The sequence below is a fragment of the Haemorhous mexicanus genome, chromosome W (genome assembly GCF_027477595.1).
Source record: "Haemorhous mexicanus isolate bHaeMex1 chromosome W, bHaeMex1.pri, whole genome shotgun sequence".
NCBI classification, from domain to species: domain Eukaryota; kingdom Metazoa; phylum Chordata; class Aves; order Passeriformes; family Fringillidae; genus Haemorhous; species Haemorhous mexicanus.
The window spans coordinates 3094884-3116664 of record NC_082380.1 but is presented as its reverse complement, the minus strand read 5'-3'; the positions used below and the strand labels follow the sequence as shown (position 1 = coordinate 3116664).

Sequence of the window (21781 nt, the reverse complement as noted above, 5' to 3'; positions counted from 1 at the left end):
TGGATCTGTTTCACTCTCAGAACCTTCCCACTTAATACACCAAGGGGTGTTTGCCATATATTGGAATTTTTGAAGTATACTCACAGACCACGCACTGTCCCAAGGCTCTATCTGATCTTTCTGATCCTTGGCCTCACACTTCCATACCAGAGTGGTTTCTGTAACATTTTCTATGATCTTTTTATAGTGTGGCAAATAGCATTGCCATTGTGTGATGCCTCCCGACTGTCCCATAGGGGTTCCTAGTATGCCATCACTTAGAATACAGTCTTTCTGGCTCATAGGTCTCATCCATGTTCCTACTTTCTCCCAAGTTTCCTTGACCACCTGTCTCGGTTCGAGTACCTGTTTGCATGCAATTGTTTTGTTCTTTTGTATTTCAGGTAGTTTTGATGCTAGGATTCCCCAATTTACTGGGTCTCCTGCTGCCTTTGGTATTGGCAGACAGGCAGTTATTCTACTGGTGTTCTGTATTTTGGCAAAATCTTTGACTAATCCAATCATTACATTCTCAGCTCGAACTGCATTAGAAATTTTTATCACTTGTGTTTCTGCCTCTCTCTTCATTCTAGAATGAAGAGTGGTTAGTTGATCTTTTTGCATTCCACATCCCAAAGACATTAATGACCATAACATTAGCACAATTACTAATAGCATTCTCAAAGTAATTAAACACATCTTATCTGCAGTCTTGGTTCCATAGTTTACACAGTCTGTGATCCAGGATGGACTTTCTTCACTCGGGTATAGTGAATCCAGGGGTCCACGCCGGCTACTTTCACTGCTGTAAAGGTGGTCAGCAGTACCTGATAGGGTCCACTCCACTTTTCTTTCAGCGGTTCTTCGTTCCCGTTTTTAATGTACACCTCGTCTCCTGGAAGTATGCTATGAACTGGGTTCTCGAGAGTTATTGGTCTATTCCACACGAGGATGCTCCGGAGCCGAGCTAAAGTTTTCCCAAGAGACAGAACATAATTATACACTTCCTGCTTTCCTGTAACGCGTACATTAGGGTTAGGCTCAGGAGATTCATATGGTTTCCCATACAATATCTCATAAGGACTGACTGACATCCCGCTCCTAGGTTTTATCCTAATCCTCAACAGTTCTATTGGCAAAGCCTGGGGCTACTGCAGCTTGGCTTCTTGGCATATTTTACTGATTTGCCTCTTTAGTGTCTGATTCATCCTCTCTACCTGTCCACTTGACTGGAGTCTCCACGGTGTGTGGAGGTCCCAAGTTATCCCCAGCAATCTACTTACTTCTTTTACTACTGTACCTGCGAAATGGGGCCCCCTATCTGATGATACCCCTAGGGGTACCACGAACCTGGGAATAATTTCCTGTAGTAACCACTTAACTGTTTCTTTTGCTTGGTTTGTGCGACAGGGAAGGGCTTCTGGCCATCCGGAAAATGTGTCAACCCCTACTAACAGGTATTTGTATCCTCGAGTTCTTGGCAATTCTACGAAATCTACCTGCCAGTAGTCTCCTGGCTCTATTCCTATCCGAATTCTTCCTAGCTGTGCCTGTCGCCTAGCCACTGGGTTGTTTTTCAAGCAGATATCACATTTTGACATGACTGATTTTGCCATTGTTAACATCCGTACCGAAATTAAACTCTGCTTCAGCAATTTTACCAATGCCTCTGCACCCCAATGACATTCGATATGTTTAATTTTTAGAACTTCTCTCATTATCAAGGGGGGTACCACTGTCTGTCCTTGTGCAGTCAAATACCATCCTTCCGAGTTCTTTTGTGCATTTAGTGAACGTGCCAGTCTCTCATCTTCTACTGAATATCTTGGTTTTGGAGGCAGATTAAATTGGGATATATTGAGCTTTGAAGGTATCAATGCCATTGTTGTTTGCACCTCTCGAGCAACCTGTCAGGCTGCCCAGTCTGCCTTTCGATTTCCTTCACAGATTTTGGAGTTTCCTGATTGGTGTGCTTTACAATGTATAATTGCCACTTGTTCAGGTTTTTGTACTGCTTTTATCAATTGCAGGACTGCATCTTGGTGTTTAATATGCATACCTCGAGAAGACAATAATCCCCTTTCTTTCCACAGTGCTCCGTGTACATGCACCACCCCAAAAGCATATTTTGAGTCAGTCCATATATTTACCTTTTTCCCTTCACTTAATTCTAGTGCTCTGGTTAGAGCAACCAGTTCTGCCTTCTGGGCAGATGTATTTGGTGGTAATGTTTTTGCCTTCACTACTGTGCTGACTGTTGTTACTGCATATCCAGCATATCTGGTTCCGTTTTCCACGAAGCTGCTCCCATCTGTAAATAGCTCCCACTCTGGCTGCTCTAGTGGGACGTCTTTCAAGTCTTCTCTCGCTGAATAGGTGTACTCTATTACCTCTACACAGTCGTGTTCCAATGGGCCTTCTTCAGTTGTGGTACCTAGGAACAAAGCTGGATTCAAAAGGTTAGTTGTTTTTAATGTGACATCATCCTGCTCAGTCAGGACTACCTGGAATTTTATCATCCTGCTTGGAGATAGCCAATGGCCCCCCTTTCTGTTCTAAGACAGTGGTTACCATGTGTGGTACATAGACATCTATGTGCCTTCCCATAGTAAGCTTCCTAGCTTCTTGTATCAGCATCACAGTGGCTGCGACCGCCAGCAGACATGGAGGCCACCCGGCGCTTATGTTGTCATGTTGTTTGGAAAAGTAGCCCACCGGCCTTTTCCAGCTTCCCAGACGTTGGGTCAGGACTCCTAGTGCAAGGCGTAGCCTTTCATGAACAAACAGCTGAAAATCTTTAGACAGATCAGGTAACCCTAATGCTGGAGCAGTCATCAGTGCCTCTTTTAGTTTTAGGAAGGCTTCCTTTTGTGGCTTGCCCCAGGTGAATGGCTGCGTCTTCTGAGCTTCGTACAGGGGTTTCGCAATCAGTCCATAGTCCATGATCCACAAGCGACGCCATCCTTCCATCCTGAGGAAGACTCGCAGCTCATGTAAGTTCTGGGGCTCTAGAATAGCACAGATAGCTTGGATACGGTTAGTATCTAGTTTTCATTGCCCTTGTGAAATTTCACATCCCAGGTAGATCACAGTCTGTTGCGCAATTTGTGCCTTTCCTCTGGATACTTTGTAACCTCCCATTCCCAGTGAATTTAAAATCTCAATGGTTACTTCTATACAGGTTGCTTTTTCTTCTGTAGCTATTAGTATATCATCAACATACTGCAACAATAGGTATTGGTCTCTTGGTACTTGCCCATTTTCGGTCCAAATTTCCAGCTCCTTTGCCAGTTGGTTTCCAAATAAGGTTGGACTGTTCTTAAATCTTTCTGGTAATCGTGTCCAGGTGAGCTGGGTCTTTCTTCCGTTCCCTGGGTTTTCCCACTCAAAGGCAAACAGTTTCCTACTTTCTTTGTCAAGGGGAATGCAGAAAAAGGCATCTTTTAAATCAATTGCAGTAAACCATTTATATATCTCCTTTACGGATGTTAGCAATGTGTAGGGATTTGTTACTGCTGGATAAATGTCTTTTGTTATTTTATTTATTGCTCTCAAATCCTGCACTAATCTATATTCACCATTTGGTTTCTTTACTGGCAATATTGGTGTGTTAAATTCTGATTCACATTCTTCCAAAATTTGGTACTTCAAGAATTTCTCAATAGTCTTTACTATTCCTTGCCGTGCTTCTGGTTTTATGGGATACTGTTTGATTTGTACAGCCCTTGCCCCTTCCTTTAACTCTACATGCACTGGTTGTGCCAATTTAGATTTCCCTGGTATATCCGTTTCCCATACAGAAGGAATCACTGCATCATCTACCTCCCTAGGGATAGAGGGAACTGGTTTTTCTTTGATCATTAAAATCTGTCCCATCTTTGATTCAGGTATTTTCATTACAAGTTCCCCGTTTTCAAAGGTTATTATCGCATCAAGTTTCGCCAGCAGATCCCTCCCTAAAAGCGGAATTGGACACTCAGGTACATATAGGAATTCATGCGTTAAAGTCTTGTTCCCAAAACACAAATCTAGGGGTTGCAAGAATGGCCGATTTTCCTCCTTCCCTGTAGCCCCAACGATTGTTGTTTGCTTATTTCCAATTTTTCCTTGTAGATCATTCAGCATGGAATAGGTAGCTCCAGTATCCACTAGAAATTTGATTTCCTTATGCCCTAGCTGTATAGTTATGACAGGTTCTTTAACCTGTTTTACGGGTTCCACGTCTAGTCAGCTGTTATATTCGCCTAACACCATCGCCTTGGCAATGTTTTCCTGCTGGAACCGATTGCCCTGGTGAAACCGGTTGTTTGGGTTGTTTGGGCACTCTCTCTTCCAATGCCCCTCCCGCTTGAAATACGCACATTGATTTAGGCTTAACCCTTGCATAAGTCGTCCTCTACCACGACTACCTCTGCCACGTCCCCTGAAATTTGGGTTCCCTTTTCCTTGTATTCCTGCCAAAATATTTTGCTGCTGCCTTTTACTATCTTCTCTTTCGCGATTATTATATACCTTCCAGGCTACCTCAAGTAGCTTATCCAGATTCCTTAATTCCTCCCCTTCTAAGTTTTGCAATTTCTTCCGAATATAGTATTGTGACTGTCCCAAGAATATGAGAGCGAGCTGAACCTTTGCTTGTTCTGTGTCTATTTGGAGATCTGTATATTTCCTTGCTGCCTCCTTAAGCCTCTCCAAAAACGAAGCGGGAGATTCTTTCTTTTCCTACCGAACCTTATATAGTTTAGACCAATTTATGTTTTTGGGCACAGGATTCTGAACTCCTATTTGGATCCACTCCTGGTATTTCTGTAGTCTCCTCATATTGCAAAATAAATAAGGGTCCCATATTGGATCCTCAGTTGGGAAATTGAGATCTAAATTTCCTGTTACGAGCCCGTTTCTGATATCCTCCCTTGCCCTTTCTTGGGCTGCTTTAAGTGCCGTTTCTTTCTCGGTGGAATCCATTAAAGTAATATTACCTGTATATCATCCTAGTCAGGATTCTGAGTTTTCATGATCATTTTTACTACTCGTGCCACCTTATCAGGGTTTTCTCTATAAGTTCCAGCTGACTGTTTCCAAATAATTAAATCAGCAGGAGAAAAAGGCACCTTTATAAACACTGGCCCTTCCGCTCCTACACCTTGTCGCAAGGGGGCAATCACGGTCCGTTTTTGTCTGCCTATGTCTTTTCTTTCCACAACCAGGGCAAGCTTTGACCGGCTTCGGGTTCTGTGGGCTACTGGAGTCACTGATTTATTACCATTGTTTTTTCACTATCATCCCCCCCTCTCCTTTCTATCACAGTTAGGTTTTTTCTCATCCTCCGAGGAAGAGGGATCAGGTGACGATGGGAGAGGAGAAAAAAGAGGGAAAGGTGTACTAGATGACACAGGCTCAGGATTACATGTGGTAGGGAAAGGCAGTGGGATAGGGACAGATGAATCAGGTGGGGTAGGGCTGGGTTCTCTTGGTCTTATTGGAGCTTCCTGTAAATCAATATCTGCATAATTTTCCCTACTCAGACTTTCTTTCATCGCCAAGTGTTCTAGACAATGTTTCTTGCAAACCCCGCACTTATTTCTTGCAGATGCTCTAACCATCATTAATCCACATTCATCCTGCCATTCTGGCTTTTCCCGTAAATAGAAAAGCAAATCAACATACGGAACCTCATCCCATTTTCCTTCTTGCTTACAAAACGACATTAACTGCGAAATGGTGCTATATTGCAAAGTCCTGTATTTTGGCCATTTTTCGCCATTCTCCAAGACAAATTCTGGCCGCCATGTATTACAATAATTAATCAACTTAGCTTTATGTAATTCTTCCCCCAAATTTCCCTGTTTCCAATGTGCTAATACGCGCCACAAAGGAGAAGTTTGTGGAATAGAGGCATTGCTGCCCAAAATCCCTTTGAGCTTCTCCATCCAAAAATATACCACAAATGTCGATCCTGCAACGCTTTCGCGATTGTCTTACGGAACGGCGCCTAGGCAATACCACCAGGAATTCTTTAGCCCAACCAAGCGTAGCTTTCGCTGGGTCTTATTGGCAGGCACCCAAACCAAAATAAAAGCACCTTACCTCTTTCCCAGGGACGTTGTGAGCGGCAGAGGCGGTCGTGGCCAATGGGCTCCCCAAGAATCCCTCGGTGCCAGCTGGAGCGTGATGCAGTCGCGAACTCGCTCAGCAGCACTCACAGGGTCCCATCTGGGTCGCCAAAATGTTAGCATTCAGGAACACATAATCACGAGAAATGATTATATGCAGGTGCTTTTATTGAAGAGCTCTGGGTGTCAGGGGTACAAACCCAAATCTGACTCCGACATAAGTTCGGGATGAACATGTTTTTATATTCTACCGTTATATAACTTTCATGTTAATTATTAAACTTGTGTTGTTCAATTGTATACATAGATTTCATCCAAGCATAGCCTCCTTGGATTAGGTACATACAATTTCTCATGGTTCTTCTTATTATTATACAATAATTATTTTAATTACTAAATAATCATCACATCTAGCAATTATATCATTTATCATACTACTTATGCAGGTGAAACCCAAAGCTTAACATTTCAGAGTCTTATCTTAACATTTTTTTAGGGCCCCACTATCACACTGACCAATAGCTGATGGTATACATGCTTGTCAGGGATTGGTTGGCATCCATTCTCTGCAGCCAAGTCCCTCTGCCTCTCTGTGCCATCTCTCCCAAAGATGTTTCCTTTCTATCACAGGTATAGGCTGATGGACTTAAGGTCATGGTTACTTGTGCCTGTGAGGCTTCCAGGCCAGTTTTTAGCCATCACATAAAAGAAGTTTTGCGAAAGTTTAGAGTTCTTTTAATGCGCATGTTGTGTTGTGATACCAGTGTTGGTAAAGAGTTGTTGTAATGTTAACGTTTAACCAATGAAGGAATCGAAACCTGTTAAATGTGTCTAAAAGTAACAAATGACCACGACTAGGACAACTGCACATGCTCCAAAAAGGCAGAATGGAGGGGGAACTCTGTTAAAATGTTTGAATGTATATGACCATTTATGAATATGTATTAGGCTGATGCAATACCCAGGGTATATAAGGGGTATTGCTGTGTTGACTGGTGTGCCTCTGGCTGCGGCTAAGCACCCAGTGCTGTTCCTTTTGCTTTATTGACTTTGTCCCCTATTGTCCCTTATTATATTTTCTTTGAATTTTAACTGAGTAGCGGGCTTCATTTCTCATAAGAGACAATAAAGGAGTAAAATGTTCAAAATGAACTGTGCACAATGTCAGGCAAAATTCCATGTGTTAAAAACAATTTTTAAAAAATCTATCAAAACTGTAGCACAAGATTTTCAATGGTGAAAAAGTGAAAATCCTAATGCCTTCAAGTAGATAGCCATCATTAAATATGCAGCATATGATCTTAGAAGAAACAGTGAAAGGAAAAAATACCTACTATAAAATGTTCCCAGGAAAAATTACTTATCCTACAACAGTAGTCTAAAAATACATGTAGAATCATCCTTACATAAAACACAATTTACAGTTAATATCTGTGATGTAAAATATGCATCAGTTTTGTAAAATGTATGCATTTTAATAAGCAAATGTCTTGGGTTACAATGTAAGGTGTAACCAAAATATGTATTCTATCACCACCGACATCACCTTCTGATAAGAGGCTAATGGTGGGTCATTTGCAACAGCTGTCCAAGGCACACCCAGCCTAAAGGGGGGCCATCTCTGCTAATGGGCCATCAAAGACTCCCCAGAATGACTCATAGAATTACACCATTGCATTGTAAAATTCCCCACCCTGGAGGAGGTACTGGAAAATCCTGCCTGTATATAATCTGGGGCTTGGAACACCACAATACCAGCACTGGATACCCAGAGGACAAGTGTCGCCCTGTTCTTCCAAGTTCTTCTAAGCCTTCTGATGTTTAAATTCTTGTAACAAACTTTCTCATGTGCATTTCTGTAAATAATGACTGTTTTGCATTCCTTTCTGGAGGAGGAGAAAATTGATGGACTGTTGGTTTGACCAGTGTGGCTGGAGAGGTGGCAATTTCATCCTCCATGGTCACTTTTGAAAGTCTGTAAATACTGGAGTTCGAAAATAAACTGCCCTTCTTTTTACCTTGGACATTTCACCGTGTGCGTGTCGTTCATTTCGTGTCCTATTGCTACAGACAAGAGCTTTTGACAATCACCACCCAACATCCAGAAAAGGACCAGACTTTTCCATAGTATCACCTCTTCAACAAAACCACATTCACCACTCCAATAGGACTGTAGCCACCATTTAATCAAACTGCTACCACCACCCTGACCAACAGCATGTCAGGTCGTATTCTGCCTCTGCCAGTTTAAGCCAGTGTTTCTGTACTATTGCCTTTATTGTAATTTTCCTATTAAAATGTAGCTCTGACTTGAAATGTCTCAAAGGTATTCGTGTGGGGATAATTCTTCCCACTGGTTTATCTTCAAACCAGCGCAACAAATAAATAAAGCAGACACCCCTCTAACAACCTTGGCTTGAATGAGTGCTTTGCAGTCAACACACTTCCCTCTTCCTTGCGTTCAGTTTATAGCAGCAGGTTTTTTGTCTGTACAATAGTTACCACTAATAGCTATAACCTGAAGATCATGAAACTCTTCATGTAACCTTGCCAGTGCTTTTTCAGTACCCTGTTAAAAGAGAACCAGATGTAGGGCTAATATATCATTATGGTTGTAAAAGAAGCTACTCAAGGACAGTGGAACAGCAAGATTAGATTAAGTCTGACTAGGTCATCATTTCCAGCTGAAGAAAATAACAAAAGAACATGATTTCAGGAAGGAATGTGAAATAGGAGAGAGAGAAAAACAAAAATCTTGTCACTATCCTTTTTTTAGCCATTTGGGAATTATATGGGGAATAACTGGTTCTTCCCAGTACATATTGACTCTCTACATTCTAGGTAAATGGGCATATGCTTGCCATACTGAAGATACAACATGGACCAAGGCAGACACTATAGGCATGAAATTAGTTAACTTTGGACATAGTGGTAGGAAGTCAGGCAAAAGATCTGCTATATTTAGTATCGGCCTATGGCCAGACCCATTTATATAATGGTTCAGATAAACGTTAATATTGCTTGCCTATTCTATATATGATTAATCTCAAACAGAATAAGGCACTCCCCCCTCCCCCCACTCTTTGGGTCATGTCTAAGGTTCATCCACATGTTTGCATAAAACCCCAAAACCAATCAAACAAACAAAACTAGAGAACATCCCCCTGCTGGCACTCACCTGATTTCTAATCCCTTATTTACAAGGAATAATAAACACAGTAACAGATTAATTACTAGATAAACATCTTTGTCCCAAAGCAACAGAGCAAACATCTTATGTGGAGATTCTCAGTTCAAAGAGAATTCTCCCAGGCTTCAGGCCTGGGAAACTTATAGAAGAAGAATGAAAACAATTATTATCTCTCTTTCGATTCATGTTGTTTATAGATATGTACCTTCAGAGTGTGCTATTCATAGTTCACCAATAGTGTGAAAGGTTTTTACTTTGAGACCAATCATATTTCACCTTAGCGATCCTGGTTATGAAAGGACTCTACCCCTTAATAAAGATCTCTCTTTTTCGCCTTCTTAACCATGGAGTCATTTCATCCGTACCTGACTCAACAGCGTCAATCTTAACTTCCATAGTATCAAAAATATTGTGAAAAAAAATATTTAAAATACAAGGTTACTTTAACCTTTTTTCTTTGTTCTCATCCTATGCTTGTTTATACTTGACAAGGACAAACACTTTTATTACTTTATATTACTGCAAACACCGCTTATGCCTTGTCTTTCTGTTCTCCCATGCCAGGTAGTTACAGATTGGTAGGATACAATTTTTTTCTTTTCAAAACAAATACACATTTATTGGAGAGACTTAAGGGAACTGGACCTTACTTTTGAAATCATGTTCATTTCCATTGCATCCCCTGTTCCAGACTGAAAATGGATGTAAAGGTTATGATCAGCCAAACTGATGATAAGTTTTTGTAGATGGGCAAATTTGCAAAAAAATTTAATTACTTATAAACCTTAAGGAAAAAGATTACGTTAGTTTTAAGTGTCAAAATGACAGTAAATAATATCAGATGGCACTGTTAACTATGCTGTGCTATCTGTACTTCTCTTTCAGTGCAGGAGAAAAACATCTCAGCTACCATGCACATATTTCTTTCAAGTAAATATTCACTTTAAAAGTGCTCACTGTCTTTTTGTGTTTTACATCTCTGGACTTCATGAAATAAAATATCCCAAAAAGGTAACATAAATTTAACTCCTCTATATTCCCTAAAACATCCAACTTCTTGGTATAAACAAAAAAAGAGGCCTTTGGAAATTCTGATGTCAGTTTTACAGCAAGGCAAAACCCTTGCTATCTTCAACAACAGTGCAAGCTCCACAAGTCAAAGATTTATTCATACAGATAAAAACTGGGAAACACTGCATTTAAACAGCACCATGAGTTGATTCTTGCCAAAATATACATATGTCCCTGGGTGACACTTGTAAGATTGGTAAGAAACATAACTCACAAGGAAATATCTTTCCAAATCTTTCTAAAGAAAGCTGGTAATCATAAAGTCTTAGAAGAAATTCTAGGGCTTGAAATGAACTTAATACTGTTTTACATTTTGTAAGCATTTCAGTTCTAGTATTAGTTTATCCCATATTCTCTCAAACATCACAAATAAATTCAGACTTTGGAACCTAGTCTTTCAGATGATACTACTAATGTTAACAATGACTTTTTAATAATAACTGCTTTAAATTAATTTTTAAATGCTTTGACAAAATTATGTTCTAAGTATTACAACAGGCAAATGTATTCATTGCTATGATCTAGTTGTTTTACCACTTTTTATCAGAAAATGTTTATTACTAGCCTTGGTATATAGCCAGAGTAACTTTTGTTTTCTTAGATTCACAGAACATGGAATAGCTCAAATGGCTGTAATTTCCCATACTACAGTATTTAGCCTTTCACCCTCAATAGAAGTCTAATATCAGGTAATAAGGCTGGAATAGTGATTTTACTAACGTACTTGTACTGTCGAAAGCTTCCTTCATTATTTCAAAGCCTTCAGGGCTTTCAAGTCAAATTTTGACTCCTGCAGTCTGGCAAATAGTGGGCAGTCTTACAACAGGTCCTTGAGTCATCCCATCTGCCAGAATACGGCTACTTGCTCCTCCACTGAGCCAAAAATCAAAGCAGAAGGGAAACAAAACAAGATTACTGAAAGTAAATATTAGTTTTTAGGAAGTTAAAAAAAAAACAAAACCCACACAAAACCAAAAGACAACCCTAAAAAAACCCACACCTTGTATTGATGCCAGAATGATTTTTGCTTTCATATTTCCTTCATATATATTGCTAGCTCTGTAGACTATTTTATAGTTATATATTTTCTAGCTAGCTCCAGTACTTTTCCCTACCCTGATAGGCAGAAAGTCAAAACATATTCCAGATGCTCCAAGCCCCGGGAGTCTGAGGTTCCTATCTTATCTTGGTTCTTCCTGGGAGCCAAGGATGAAATACCCTCCCTAGACACATTTTCATAAGCACAGTTTAGTTCGGATGGTGGGGGGGTGTCAGAAAAGAGAATTACCTCATCACTTGTGCTTCTAATTGAGGATTCTTGTCAGTTATGCTAATTTGCCTCCAGTAAAGACCAGCCTTTATACTACCTCCTATACTAATATTATCTCAAAAGTGTGTTGTTTTATTCCTAGATCTTTAAGGCATCAGTATCACCCCCAAATATGTTTTATAAGAAATAATTTTTTCAAGCTAGTCAAACAATTATTTACATATATTGTTCTACATCCTCTGTGCTTGCTACAAGACATCCTTCTGTTTTTGCCATTGGAACATGAAACTCTGTAATCCAAAAATAGTGGCCCTGCTACACCTACAGGAATTGGCATATATCCAATCACATTTTAACGGCAAGCTCCCATAACCTTTAATCTGGAAGTTACAGCTAAAGCTATCAAGAGCCAGTATTATTAAAGTCTAGTATTTCACAGACTTACTGAATCTTATTAAGCCTTAAACAGTATTAAATAAAATTAATTTAATACTGTATGCTGGTTTTAACACCAGCAGGAAATTAAACTCCAAATAAACTATTCTCCTTCCCTTGCCCCTTCCGGTAAGGGAGAGACCAAAAAAAAAAAAAGATAATGGGTTGAGATAGCAATTTAATAAAAGCACAAAGCAACGGAATGAGACACAACAAAAACAGCAGCAATAACGGCAGAAGTATCCAAACAGAGAAGCTGCTTTACCTACAAAAGGTGTTCACCACCAGAAACAAAAGCAAGTTGGTGGACACTTCCTATAGATGATGTCCGCATGGCTTCCCCAGACAAAGGCAATATGGCGACCATTCCTGTATCCTGCCCATGTGATTGTCAGGAAGAAAGGCAATACGGCGGGGGAGCTCCCATGGCTAGTATTTCCTGCCCCCCCAGCCCAAAATAATAAAAAACAGTGACAAAACAAAGACCCCAAAAGCTAGGTTGTCCAAGGAGGGATCATGCTGCTGGTCTGCTGAGCTCAGTTCCACATGGGTGTCTCTGGCACTGCTTCTAACACTGATGCATTGTGGGGTCACCCCTGCCGGTCCTTTCCCATGGCAGCCTCCCCATTGGCGCTGTTGGTAAAGCACTACAGTTTATTCACTTTTTCACCACTGTTCCTTTCAGCACCATGGTCCATTGTGAATGTGACAGCCTGGTCAGAGAGCGAGAAAACAAGATTAGTTTTCTTGCAGTGGACTTGTGAGACTTTTTTGGGAGTTGTAGAGAAACAATGATAGCTTGTTATTATAAACAACCTGCAGGTGGTGTTTTTCTACTCTGTTTTCCTGTTCTTCTCAAGGTTTGTTTGTGAGAAAAGTGTTTTTGTTCATTAGCCAATCAAGGAGAATGTGTTGGAAGAGTCTATTAAAGGAGAAGGGCTTTCATATTAAAGCGGTTTTTCATGCAAACCAACCTTCTGGTGAGTCTGCATCATTTCTTACTCAACAGCGACAGTCCATAGCGGCTCTTTGGAGGAAAAACACAAGGGGGAAATGGCAAGGTGGCAGAGGGACTGAGTCCATTGGGGTTGATGCTAACACCTTTCCAGAAGGAGGTAAAAATGGCTAACTTCCGGTAGGAGCACCTGGCTTTTCCTACCAAAACCATGCCCTCCAGCAGTGATGTTTCTGGTGTAGAATAACAACTTGATCACACTCATGCAGCACTAAAACTCTGTCCCCTCTCTGGATCCAGGACATACTGTTAAATTAATTTTACATAAACTTGAATTTTAACTTAAGCTCATGATACTATTTTCATTCAGCTGAACTCAGACTCAGTATAAGTAGAATTCTGCATTTAGGAGATAAGGCAACTGCATACCTTGGTAGGAAATATTTTTTGGATAAGCTACAAAACTTACCTATCTCCCTAGGTTTAAAGACATCAAAACCAATAAAAGGTAGTGTCGTATGTTTGCTACCCCCCATCAGTCTTGACCAAGATCATTGTTACCTAATATACATCACTTTGAGCAGATATTTCATAGATTTGGAAAATGGTTTTACAGTGAGTTTTGTTTGTATGTCTTTTGCTTACCAAAGAATGATTGTGATTCCTTTAAGGAAGATATTGCAATGATGAAGGTTCAGGGAGTTTCTTAGATAACATCTGTCTATGAATGGACAAACCGCGCTCCTGAGTTTCCACAACAGTTTCTAGTTTGTATGCAGGAATATGCTTAATATTAATTAAGCTGATGACCTCAGAATCAGCAAGGAATTTTGCTCCCTTCTAGAAATGTAAAGGGTGGTTAGAGAAAGTATAGATTCTCTAAGTGAAAATACTTTTAAATGCTTCCAAATTAAAAAAGTTAACAACTTTATTTAGACAATATCTGAGAACATTTAAAGGAACCAACTGCCAATTCCAGATTTTATAGTAGGACAGAATATGATTTTAAAAAAAAATTTACTTTGCACCAACTTATATGCATACATGTTGAAGCGTACATGAAGCTTAAGTGACCTCTTATGTCATGAATGAAGCTGCTCTCTTCCCCAGTCTTGGGGACAGAGGTGTGAGAAAGGATACTCACTTTCAAAAATTTAAAAGGTTTATTAAAACCTTATCAAAAAAATGCAACAGAAGACTGGATAAAGAAAATAATACAGCGCTGGGAGCAAAAGATTCAGTCACCATGTGCTCATCTACAAAATGGATGTTCCCCCTTTTATACCTCTAGCCCCTCCCAAAGTCCGGTCCATCGACTCCTTCTTTGCTGTCCAGTGGTGGAGATCACTTTCCTGCATCTTCATTGGAGGTCAGGTGCTGCTATAGTAACAAGCCGACCCTCCTAAATGCAGCAACTACTAAGGTTATCCTGTGATAACAATGGAAGGGGGAGGGGAAACATAACTATACATCTACAAAACTTGTCTTAACATATATTTAATATTCACCCCTTAATTGTGAGAGTCAACCATCACATTACTCATCTATAACAGGGGGAAGTTCATAATTAAAGGTTATATCTTTACAAATTTAAAAACATACACCCATCTGTTGTACTCATCTGTACTGGAGAAAAATTTGCAATAGAATGTTTGGAACAGAAGCAACTGTGCTGTGTTTGGCTTTTTCAGTGAATTTTTCTCCCATCTGCTACCTGGAAGAAGGACAATGTGGGGGAAGGGAGTTGCTTGGGACACAAATGGTGCAATTAGGAAACAAAAGATGTAGCTAAGAGTCATCATAGTCCATTGAAATAGCCCCGGCTGGGGGGGGGAGGGGTTCCAAGAAGAAAAGTGAGTGGGCTACCCGAGGCATGACTGGGGGCTTGCTTTTTCCTGTATCCGGGTTTGGGGATGAAGGAGCTACTTGCCAGTTCCCCTGCTGCCTGACCACTTGGAGCTCAGAACCAGCGCATGTGGTGCCAAAACACTGGGACTGGCTTCCACTGGACCCTCTACCCACAATGTTTTGCCGTGGCTACTCCTGTATGTTGGACTCTGAGATCCTCATCTGCTATGGTTTCCTGCACTACAAGTCTGCTTAAATTGCTTTTTTTGTTTCCCAGTCGTTGGGGAGGGGTGTCTGGAACCAGCATGTGGGGTGTCCCTGTATGGGCCATCTCTCTGTGAGGTAGCCTGGCAATCCTGACCAGCTCCTGCCCATGATCTCCCATCTCAGCCAAGCCACCATTAACCACATGGAGAGGTCTCTGAGCTCATGCTGGAGCTCCCCCGGCAGCTGCAGAAAAATCATTGCACCTGCCCTGCTGACTGGGAGCCACCAGCGCCCCTGCCAGTTGTGGTCGTAACTACACCAAATAGGAAATTACTTAAAGGGCAGGAAGAGTCTGTTTATGTGGAGGGATGGAATGTAAGAAAATAGTGCAGAAGGTAGTCTCACACCTGAGGAGTTGCAGCTGTACTAATCACCAAAGATTAGGAACAGGCCTGCCCTTAATAGGCCACAGCTGTGTCCAATAAGAAGAGTGCTACAAAAGAGTGGGTTAGCTGGTTGAGAAGAGAGCTGGAGTTTGTTGGCTGTGCTGTGAAGAGAGTTAGAGTTGTTGGCTGTGAAGAAGAAGAGGTCAGTGCTGTGAGGAGCTGCCCATGAGAAATCACCAAGAAGGTATGAGAGCTTTGCAATATGATGACAACATGTTTATTGGGTTTTATGTTTACTTTCCTGTTGTTGTTATTGTTTGTCCATCTTGTTTATATATATATATATATATATATATATATATATATACATTCTAGTAACATTCTAGTGAAGAACTGTTATTCCTTTTCCCATATCTTTGCTTGAGAGCCCTGTAATTTCGAAGTTATAATAATTTGGAGGGAGGGGGTCATATTTTGCATTTCAGGAAGGTTCCTGCCTTTCTTTACAGACACCTATCTTTTAAACCAAGAGAGCAACTTATGAAAGTGTGTTGTTTTGTGTGTGTCCTCCAAGTTATTAAAGCCATATAATTCTCTGATGACAGTATAGTCAATAAGATCATTTAAAGGCTGGAAAACTAACTGCAAGAATTTTGAAATCAGATGTTGCAGTAAAGGTTAAACAAAAAGTTACATACCTCTGCAGTTCCGAGTATACAAACACATTCCACAATAGAACATGATTCTTGAGGTGACTCAACTTTTTCTTCTTTTCTATTAAGAGATAAAAAAGTCTCCACAGGGTAGCAACTTCCAGTTACAAATGTAACTTTGGTTGATGACTCTGCTAATCCAGGTTTTATCTCATCAGCTGCGTAAAGACAATTAAAATTAACTTTGGTTTACAAAAATCTTAAATTTTGATTGCAAATACAACATGCTAATACAGATTTCACTATTTGTTCCATATATTCAGGGATAGGTTCAGACTTCAAAATGCCAAAAGTTACCATTTCCATCTTTGGGAACTAAAGCTTTTTCTACTGTGTTAGATTTCTGAATGTTTTTCAGAAGTCCAGACTGCTTCCTGCAACAGTTCTCAGGGATGTTTTTCTGGACCATCACTGGAGATGTTATGGGATTCTTCAAGGAGAGTGTGGATTCAGTCTCTGATTGCTCAAAGAAAATATATTTCACAGCAAGGAGAAGGGATAATACAAGAGAAATTACTTGTTCAATATCCGTTCAAGCCATTCTAAAAAAGACAAATCATTAAGGAAATACACAGTATATACAATTTGGTTACAACAACATTCTGACAGCCCTTTGCTTTAGAAAGAGTAGTAATGATGCCTAAAGATTTTTATCTTTGTATGTATTTTTCATATATTTTTAGCTTTGTAGATTGCTAATGCATGGGTGTAGCTTCTAGTACTTTTCCTACCCTTTCCCTCTACATTTTAGAACAATAGGCTAACCTTCTAAGACATTCCTGAAATAATGTTTAGTCTTATTTTAAGAAGAGAACCAACTACAAGGACATTCTGTTTCCCAACCAGAATCTGGAAAGACATAAAAAAGTGGGGCAAAGAAGCCCCTGCAACAATTCCAATGGAGCAGTACCCGGGGGAAAATTACTAAATCAACTGCTCTCCTAATTGGACAATATATGATTGGTATACTAATCAACTGACCTAATAAAATTGTAGAAGTCCAGTGCAGGGTGTGCCCATCACCACCTGGACGCCTGGAAGCTTACAAATAAAGGTCTGCTTTTTACTTAACTATTTTAACATTCTTGCAAGGATTGTTTCTCTTTTGATTTTAGAAAGCAGTAGTTTGATCATCATTTATGCAGATACTGAAATAACAATCAAAGGACACTTCTAGCAGGATATTCAAGTATGCTAGGGTAGAGAAATAAATCTTTGTATTAAGAGGTTTTAGATTTTAATATCTAGTTTTTAAATCTTACTTATAAAGCAGTTCCAGTAAGAGAAATGACTGGAAAATATTCACTATTGAACAGCTACATCAAATTTATTTAACACCTATCTCCCAACAATTAAGTAGAAAATTTAAATTATCATCTTCTATCTATAATGGCTACTATAATGCAAGTTGAACTGCTAGGAGAAGGGGAGAAAAACCTATGAGACTTTTCTGATTTTTCAGAAGTAACATGGAGCCACAGCTGCCATTAACTTCAGTTAAGCTGAAAGAAAAGCAATAATGACATGGCTTTTGTATTTATATGTGAATAGTCAGAAGCTCTGCATAAATACTCTAGTACAGTTGGAAAATTTATTTTTCAGTGTGTTCCGAGAGGTGTCAGTGCCACTGGGGAAAGATAGGATTATGATGCCTACAGGACAGCTGTCCCCTGATCATGTTTTTACTACTTCAAGGAGATTGAACAAACAGCATAATATTGAAATGCTTCTTATGAAATTACATCTCAGGTTCCAAGAAATCCTACAGTGATCAGATCTGCAAGTTTACAAGTGTTATACCCTAGGGTGTTATATCCTTGGCAGCACTGGAGAACAGTCCCTAATTGAGGAAATACACTTGACTTCTGTGAAGTCACCCACTGAGCAAGGTATGACTGCCATAATGAAACATTAGGTTCAATTTTCTTTGGTGCATTCTCATAATTTCCTACAGCACTGTTTTGAGCAGCTGGTTCCACTATCCATTGGCTGTGGGCATGAACAAGAACCAAACCCAGAGACTGTATTAAAAACACAAACCTAATATTAATTTTTCAACTGTAAATAGGTATCTAACCTACTAAGATTAAGCTTTTTTGACTGTGTGTTTGTTTGTTTCCCAGGTGTCATGGGTCTAAAGCTAAAGGTTGATTTTCCACACCTCCCATCAACACTATTTTTGGCCTATCATAACACTCATAGCTTTGATCCTGTCCCAACACATTTTTTCTCTTGGCTCAAGTAATAAGTACAGGAAGCTATGGTAAACTAGACTGGGATGTAGAACACAAGTCTACAGAAAACAAAAGTTTCATTTATTGCACCAGGACATCTTACTGATTGCATAGCTACAGGTGTAAAAAGCCACAAACCATAGTTATTTTGACCCTCCAGTGTTACCGGATTTGGTTTATTTTCTTCTTCATCCAGAACACAAGTAAAATGGCTAAGTTGCCATAGATTATGCCATTCGCAACTCTCTCTAAAAAGCTGCAAAAATAACAAAATTTAAAAATAGTTCCTATGTAGTTCATATTAAGAGAACCAATGAGCTTCAATACAGTATTTTTACTTGATCAGGAAGCTACCAACAAGAGTTAACCTACAATTTACCGTTTAGCCTGTTAGACTTCAAATAGTGAAAATCCCTGGACATCCATTAACTTAGAATTTGCTTACTCTGCTTTAGAACAGAACTCATACTACTGAGTGTGACAAGTTACTGTCTATGGGAATAAATAATGCAGACTCCATTTTCTTCATGGTGGAAAAAGCTCTCCTTCTTTATTCATGTAACTCTTTTTTTGTATAATTTTTACAGACCTCGCATGTGACTCCAATTGGTTAGTAGCTTTCTTGCCAATTATTTTATTGGTTAATAAGAAGTTGTTATTCTGTATTGATTAGTCACTCAAACCCCCGGTGTGTACATGCAGGAAACGTTTGTGAGAGATAGAAAAATGAAAACTATCTAATGGTGTAAAAACAGTTTATACAGGTGGCTAGTTGTTTTTTCACCCAGGAATAGATTGTTATGTTAACGAACTGCTCACACCAGGATTGCTTTCACATGGGAACTTGCAAAGTGCTAGCTTCCCTTAGAAAAAATGACAGGCTAACAGAGCAGGCCTGATATTATGAGACCTTTTTCTTATAGTTTTTCCACTTTACTGCAACAACTGTCCATCAGCTGAGCCACCATAACTTTCTCTGTGCATTCCCTCTGTTCACACTGAAAAGAAGACAAACATGCTGATATATACCTCAGTGAAGAAATGCAAAACCTGCAAGAAGTGCAGGGTCTGAATACTAAACTTGATGTGTTAAAGTTGGTCTTACCTCTAATACCAAGGAGACCCAGGCTGCAAAGAAGGTCATAAAGGCAAAGTAGTTGGCAAGAACAGAAATACAGCCAAAGCAGCACATAACTTCAAGTTGTCATACATCTATATAAAGAAAAAAGTTTTAAACATTTGAATATGCATCAGGTTATCTATATACTTCAAGAAGTGGTGCAGAAGAAAGACACTATTAAACTGATACTGCAGACTACAGAGGAGCCACTGGGAAGGGAACTGTCTAGATTAATGAAAAACAAGTATGTAAAATCATAGTCATTTTGTATTAGCTTATTCCAAACACAATATGAATTTCTGGCAGACAGAAAAAATTTAAAGAGCAAATGTAAATATATAAAAAATAATAACAGTTTATTAAGATTTTAAAGCTTTCCAATGAAGGCTTGAAACTCCCCCCTTATCTAAGCAAAGAACAATTAGCCAACATTATATATTGAAATCCCTTGTGAAAGATGGCCAATTAATGGTTAAGAGAATAAAACAGTATATACCCCACCTACTGTTTCACAAGTCTGGTACCCCAAAAAAGCCAATATGACATGCAACATGTGAAAAACACCAATCACTTGTTTTAAAATTTTAGAAGTTTAACAGCAATAAAATGATTATAAAAATAGTACTATAAATCAGACCAATAAGAATTTGGACAATTAGAGTTAGGACAATAAAGGACAATAAAAAAAGAAAAGAATTATGAATGTTCGGATGCTTTCCTAAAAAAAGCATGTCCACTAACAAAGGATTAACCCTTAAAAGCAGTAGCCTGTTGCATATTCATACATCTCATACATGATGCAAACATTCCTTTCAAACTAGGGATTTTTCTGTTTATTGTCAACTTCCCCCCTTGTCCTGGGTTGACTATATGATGCTTTTATCCCCAATCATCTGTTCTGTCTATGCTGAATAATAAGTTTTGCACCTTTAAGACTTGTTCCAGGGAGTGAAGGGGGGAGAGAAGAAGTGTGCAGTTTGTTTTCAGACACTGCACTCACTCATCCACATTCCTGCTCCTGGACTGTTGTTGTCTGTGGATGGACAGACAGCGGGACAGAGCTCTCCTTTGTTTTAGTTAGTTTTAGCTAGCTGAGGCAGAGAAGCTCCCTGGACTGTGGTTTTTTTCCCTTTCCTTTGGACCTGTTTAAACCTGCTCAGGACTGAACACCCAGAAGAGCACAAGCAGGTCACACCTGTGGCCCACTGGGCTGGGCCTGGGCCGCGGCATGTTCAGCGCCAGAGGGACTGATAAGAGACTGAGTGAGCCAAGCTGCAACCCAGGGACGGGCCTTCTCTGAGTTTGTCATCTCTTTTGGAGCAGCAAGAGGTTTTATTGTTTAATAAACAGTTTTTTCCACTTTTCTCCAAGGAGGTGTTTTTTTTCTGAACCGGTTGGGGGAGGGGCCAATTGAATCTGCTTTTCTAGAGGAACCCATTTGGGGGTTCTCTCCCAAATTTGCCCTGAACCAGGACAAATACATCTAGCAATGCCCAACACGTGGCCCGTGAAAGTAGAAAAAACCTTTATTGATTGCATGTTGGTTGTGCTTGCTCTGTAGTGGGTTAAAGCAGTCAGTAGCCATGTCACTTGAATTTGTAATGTCTCTTGGGGTGGAGGCCTTCATGTGGTTCTGGTCTCTAGGCTTTTTTAAGGTTTTAATACCTTTCTAATAACTAGGATTATTGTCCCTAATGCACAGTTTTTACAGTAGAGGGGCACGGATTAGAATAGCTACTGTGCTGGGCTTGGTGATAATGATTTATAGGGCGTTTACAAAGATACTGGAGTCTGTTCAAGATATGTATGGTTTATGGTTTCTTCATCCTACCCTGCGTCCCAGTTCCAGTAGTATGTTTTGGGGATTTATTTGTAATTGCACCCGGTTTGTTAGAGGAGGAGCAGGGGATGAGGCTTTCCAGCCTTTCCTTTCCTTCTTCTCCTCTGAATCTGTTATGTCACATTTTGAGGATGTTCAGTTTCCCCTGAATGTTAAAGAGACCATCTTTCTGGTGTTTAATCTGGTAAGCTTCCTCTATACAGTCTGCTGCTTCTCTAGAATGAGGGCTGAGATTTCTAGAGGGGCTGATGAGACCCCTGACCCAGGAGTAGACCCAGGCATGGAAAATCCAGAGTCATGTGGGAAATGGGAAGATATGGGCCAAATCCTGAAGAAATTTTCTGACCCTCTAGTCTGGGACTTTCCATGTGAACAAATTCAGAACCCAGCTGAGGTGGGGAAATACCTGAAAGAGAAGTG

The 21781-nt window shown here is 39.9% G+C and overlaps 1 pseudogene; it reads right to left on the bottom strand.

Moving 5' to 3' along the window:
- The window catches only part of LOC132341407 (3-hydroxy-3-methylglutaryl-coenzyme A reductase-like), a 50431-nt pseudogene extending 30829 nt beyond the window's left edge, over nt 1-19602 (bottom strand).
- Between the last annotated feature and the right edge of the window lie 2179 nt (nt 19603-21781).